We start from the raw sequence: 6,432 nt of genomic DNA on the forward strand, positions 1-6,432 counted from the left end.
ATTACTGATGAGACAGAATTTAACAATGAAGATGTATATTTTGTTCTCCAGAAGGACACTTTTGAGATGGCAAATGTTTGGTCATTGGGATGGTGATCAGAGTGCTTCATTCCCGTGACAAGCTGTGGGGTGAATATCCTGTTATAAATGCAAAGCAAATAGTTTACTCGAAGGGCTTTAAATGTCATCAGTCTCTTAGAAAATGCATGTCAGTAAGTGTCGTGACTCTGAAAGCAGCGTGGCTGTTTAATGTAACTTTTGCCTCCACTTAGGCCCACTGGGTGCCTACGACTGAGAAGAGTTATCTGTACGCTGACAGCCTTGTTCCAGGTTGGGGAGGCTCTGGCCCACCTCTGAACTGGAAGTCTGAAGCACTGGACAGATACTGCTGTTTCAGTTCCTCCACGTTTATCTCAGGGATAAGGTTTCCAGGAATCTGCTGCAGTTGAGTTCCTATAAGGAAATGGCACAGGGAAGTCACCCACATTGCCCTCTACAACTACCTGAAAGGAGGGTGTAGAGAGGTGGGTGTTGGCCTCTTCTCCCAAGTGAATAATGACAGGACCAGAGGAAATGGTCTGAAGTTGCGGCAGGGGAGGTTTAGATTAGATATTAGGAAGAATTACTTTACTGAGAGAGTGGTCAGGCACTGGAACAGCCTGCCCAGGGAGGTGGTGGAGTCGCCATCCCTGAAGGTATTTAAGGAACATGTAGACATAGACATGGCACTTCAGGGCATGCTCTAGTGCCCAAGATTGTTGGTTTGTGTCTGTTTGTTTGTGTCTGTTTGTTTGGTGTTGTTTGGTTATTTTTTGGGGTTTTGTTTGTTTGTTTGCTTGTTTTTGTTTTTGTTTTTGTTTTTTTGTGGTTGGACTCGATGATCTCAAAGGTCCCTTCCAACCATGAAGATTCTGTGATTCTGTGATCAGGTGCTCACAAACAGGCTGGCAAATCCCTCTCTCCCCTCTCAGCTTCAAAGCACATTAAAGATATAACATTGTCACGGCCCCATTTCTAGCAGGTAGATACATGTGGTACATGGGAAGCTGGTGGCAGCAGACAGAGCAGAACCAGTATTTTGCCACCTTGGATATGGCTTCATGCAGGTGATGGCACCATCCTTGCTCCACCGTCCTGGGGAGAGGGACACAGCTGGAAGCCTCGCACAGAGACACGTGCAGCTGCCCAAAGCCGGTGTCTGCGGGCTCACGAGAGAGAACTGTGCACATCTTGCCTCATGCCTCCCACAGAGCAAAGTGCTTTCTAGGTATTAATGAAACGAGTCCGGCAGCATCGCTTGTCTAAGGTAGGAAGGTCCCCTTTTCACCAGTGGGAGAAACTGTGGGTTTGCCTACATGGAGATGCTCTGGAAACCTGATTTGAATGAACTTTGCAAGCTAATAAAGCTTTTAAAAATGTAATTAAATCACATTAAAGCCCCACATGGGCATTTTAACTTAAAGGTATGTTTATTCTCAGCAGTATGCTTCACCTCCAAAGCAAATTGAAGAACACTTAATTTAGCCCACCCTAATTCTTACTAAAGGTGTCCACTTTGATGCAGTTCATTCACCTATTTGAAATTCATGCCTTTAGTTCAATTAGATGACTTTACTCCTTCATTTTCCTTTGTAAAGAAGCCATTCAAGAGAGAGAAGGGACTTGTTAGGATTACCCAAAAGAAGTGCCAACAGCCGAAGTGAGTGAGCCCAGACATACACAAGTATTCAGGGAAACAGCTTTTCTCTCCACTACCTTTCTATCACTGCCGGAAACGTTTTCTGTGGATTTAGACCAACTGCACTATTCCTCTGCCCCCACCACATGAGGCTTTGCAACAGACCCAAACAGCAGAGGCAAGACAAGAAGAGCGAGCTAGAAGGTGCCTTGTCTGCCCGCAAGCAACACTGCCTAGAAAATTCATGAAAATGCCAGAGCCCTTCGAGACTGCAAAGTCTGGGGATCATTTATTCTGCCCTTCCAGCACAACACAGACAGGATAATTTCATTCCATTACTTCTTCAGTCAGCCTGATAGCTTATCTTTGACTGAAGCATAAAGTCAGGTATTTGCTGCAGTCAAATTGTTCCAGGAATTTTGTTGGATGTATGTTTTCCATTGAAACCGATTTTCCTTTTAGTAAACTGCTTTTTTATAATCTTTTCCCCTCTGACAGCCATGCCTTCCTGTGCAAATTTATAGTCATTGCTTTTTTGGGGATGCAGCTTTGGTCTACATCAGCTCATTAAAAAAAAAATTAAAAAAAAAAAAATAATGAGGAGAAACCCCCATTCCTTTCCAGGGGTCTGAAATTATTACAGCAGCGTGAATGCAAATCTCTCCTAACCTCAAATACATCTCTTATTGTCACTGCTATATCTAGGTTCTTGAGGACATGCAGTGGCCCTGTCTACTCTACCATGTCAGCAATGAAGCTGGAGCAGGAACACCAAAGCCTGCGAGCTTGGGGTGGTCCCAGCCTCAGGCACTCCACAGGAGCCAAAAGGAGAACCTGCTGGGCAGCTTCAAGGCAGTTACATGAGCCATGAATTTAGCCTTTTCTGTTCCCCCACCCCAACAGCAGTGTGAGGTTGGGCAGGGCAGAGAGATTCAAATACATATTGGGATAAAGCATAAAAAAGAGCAAGACAGAAAAATGGAGAATAGCCTCCATAGGGCAGATCGTTCCCTCACAAATATTTGAGTCTTATTGGACTAGACTTACCATCCTGCACTGTCTCAGCATTCTGGAATCATTGGTAACAGTCAGAATATATATGGTTTCCAGTGCTGGATCTTAACACAATACTAAGGACAAGAAGCACTATTTCTTACCTTTTCCTGAGGCAGAAATGGAGAGATGGGGAAAAGTGACCTGACCTTGGTCACACTAGACAGATGTTTACTAGAGAACTGGGTGCAACACCCAGAAGTCAAATGACAGTTATAGTAAGGTTGGCAACCTGATTCATAGACCTGTCTGGCCAAAGCTCATGGGCTCCACAGCAGAGCTGGGCCCAGTCATTAGGTAGAGATCTGTGGACATGATCTTCTCTAGCAACATTCATAGATATCCACCCATCCCACTCTCTCTATACCAAGATCCCTTGGGCTCAGACCTTTCCTCAGGCTGACAGTTCTCTATCTGGAAAACTACAGTGCTCTGACAAGCCCTGTAGAAACAATGTTGGAGTCATCATTAACCTGTCAGGGACTTATGCCCAGACATTTATTATACCCTTACATGAAGCTGAATAAAACAGCATATTCAACTGATCTTATGACAAATACATTACGTTTGCCTAATTTTCTCATTTGCCACAGGAAAGAGTTAGAATTATTCTTTCTGAGCAAATGAGTTTCAGCTTTTCTCATTAGCTTTTCATAATCTTTAGTGCACAGATTGGGAGGAAAGGGTTTTCAGCAATTTTGGCTCAAAGTAAAATGACTCAAGGTTAAAACTGAGAGCAGGAGGGAAGGCGCCACCATTCCAGAGAAGTTCCCAGCCTCCTTCTACTAGTCTTGACTGCATGAGGAATTTTAAAATGGCAAAAAATGACAGAGCCAGACAAATCCTTACCCAGGTAGTGGAATGGGCTGTTCAGGTCAGATGCTGTGACTCACACAGGCTGATCTAATGTGAATAACCAACTTAAAAATGAAGAGCTTATCTGTACCGAACTGTCACTTTTAGCCTTGGTTAAGTCAATTTAGAACTCTCTGGTGAGTTAACTTTATGGTGACACTAGACTTGTGAAATCTCACATGGTCTAAGGCAGATAAAGGGGCATCCTGCATATATGTTTGCATCTGTCATCTGTCCTAAAGGACCATCCACTCTCCTCCAAACCACTGCATCTTCCACTGCACTGTGCCCTGTATGTGGGAATTGAAATCAGCAGAGCTGAATGAATACTGAGCACATGGCTGCAGTATCCTGCTGATTAAAAATCCTAAATTAGAGGCAGGCCAAGAGCCTCTCGCGTGTTCTCCTCAAGCCTAGACTTTGCAACAGACACAAACCACTCCTAGGAGTTGCACCAAGGTCATCAGACTACTACCTAGATTGAGTAGCTGCCAGCACCATATAGCCTGAGTCACCACCAAGCTGGACTGTATACCCTATCATCCATCCATTGCATGGTCTACTAGAGATGGGGCTTGCCTGTGCAGCAGTGGAAGCCACAACTAACAGCACTAAAGGAATGCATCCCTCAAAAGAAAATTAGTTATCCAAACACAATTTTTTTTTCCTGACAAAACTGTGTCAATATCAGGGCTTTCACAAGCTCTTTTTTTTTTTTTTTTCACACTCCTATCCAGCCCAGCTTCACGAGGAAAATGGTGAAATACAGGCTAAATGCTCTGAGCCAGCTAATCCTTTATTATTTATATGAGAGCAATCAAATATATTCAATTGATCACATGTAGCGAATGTTGCAGCATACAATAGCCCATGGCTAAAGGAAGCAGACCATACTTCATTTTGTGCTGTTTTCAGGGAAGTGGGAGGGAGGAGTGTTTCCTTTCGCGCAACCCAGAGCTTGGGCAGGCCTTCAGGAACTTGAAGTGAAGGTCACCCTTACCCACCTCCACACAGCATCGCCTGCCTTGCCCTAGTCTGCAGCTATGGGACACCGGCCCAGAGGACATCGGTCATGACTGAGGTGCACACATGAGGTGCACGAAGAGTGGGAGAGCGGTGGGGGAAGGAGAGGTGCCCAGACTGCTGTTTGCCCCACCACATGTGAAGGAAAAAATGAGACTTAAGGAAGATGATGCCACTTGTGGTGTATATCCTATGGCAGATGAGCTGCAATTCTTTGTCTGTACAATGTTAGAAAGCGGGGGTGGTGTTTTTAAAGATATCTTCTATACTGGAGCTAAGAATGGCAGGTTTCACAATGAAGCTGTTGTTCAATTAAACGTGAATCAGTGTGTTTGCAGACCTGACAGAGACAGGGAAGTAATAAAACAAAGACGCTAAAACTTATCGGTATTTCTTACCATTTCTTAATGATATTTCTAATCTGTGCCTTTGACCCTTTGGTAATTCTACTTCGTTCTCTGCTGCTGTAACATTTAGAAAGTAACTGAAAATTTTATGCCAGTTGTTAGCTTATCATGTTTGCTTTATGACAGACCAAGACAAAGGCCAATATATCATAAAATAAAAGTCTAACTCCATATTTAGACTCCTGAGTAAATGGCTTGAATTTCAAATGAACAGCTCTCAGTCTCTCTCACTGCTTTTAATAGAAAGTCAAGGGTTCCTGAGAAATCAATTCTTTTATCAGACTGTCAGATACGCTCTTTGGGACATAAATTTTTATGCAAATCATAGGCTCAGGCCTTCAGTGAACATCGCATCATTAGCACACTTATTGGTCAGGGAGACTCCTTAGTATAGGAAGGGACCTCATGAGGATATTTGTGCTTTTTCTTTCAAATGACTTGAGGGACAGCTTTGCATCCCATCAGGCTGGTTTAGCCCCAAGGGCTGGATCACCGAAGACTTCTGTTGGCCTACGTACTGGTCAGGACAGCAAAGGGGTGAGCCGCCTTGCTGGTGTCACTCTTGCAGCAAAGGCCTATTTTCTGCCTGAGCACAGCCTTGACAACACACCATCTCCACAGCAGAAGGACATCCCTGGTAAAACTCACTGGTGCTGGAAAAGCATTTGTAAAAAAGCCGTGGCTGAAAGACGTGCTCTTTTGACTCTTTTGACTACATCTGCTCACTGAGCGAGTGTGGTCACAGGAATGTATCGGTGCTTTACATTGGCAAAGCTTCCACTTCCGTGAAGAAAGAAGAGTTAAATCAATGCCAGACCTATTCAGGCTATTGTAATGGAATTTAAATTTGGGAGTTACATTGGTATGGACTTGGATAAGTGAAAAACAACCTCCCCTTGACACATACACATAACCACAACAGTTGCGCAGTCATGCAACTATAGATCAGACACTAGCCTGAAAAGTTTCTTGGTGACTGAAGAAAGACTTCCACGCAGTTTAGTCAGATGGCAGGATTATGCAGAAGAAATGGCATAAAATGAAGTTACGAGGTGGCAGATTCAAAGCTAACAAAAGGAAATGCTTCATCAAATGCATAGTTAAATTCTGCAGCTTGCTGCCAACAGTCCTGTGGAAGCCAAAAATAGATTTCGAAAAATGATTTGACAAAGTCGTGGACAGATCTATTAAGCATTATAAAACAGCAAGATTTTAGGAAGCTTTCAGGAACCCATAGCCTGGCAAGTACACCAGAGAATGGTATACCATTACATGCTTGCCTTTCTCATACGGTTTTCATCTGCTACCAACCACCAATGAAGACAGGATACTAGACTAGATGGACATTTAGAGTGATCCAATATGACCATTTTTCATTTAAAACCCTCTATGTTGGTGCTAATTAACCTTAATGAT

This window comes from Numenius arquata, chromosome 1 (assembly GCF_964106895.1).
Source record: "Numenius arquata chromosome 1, bNumArq3.hap1.1, whole genome shotgun sequence".
Lineage (NCBI taxonomy): Eukaryota > Metazoa > Chordata > Aves > Charadriiformes > Scolopacidae > Numenius > Numenius arquata.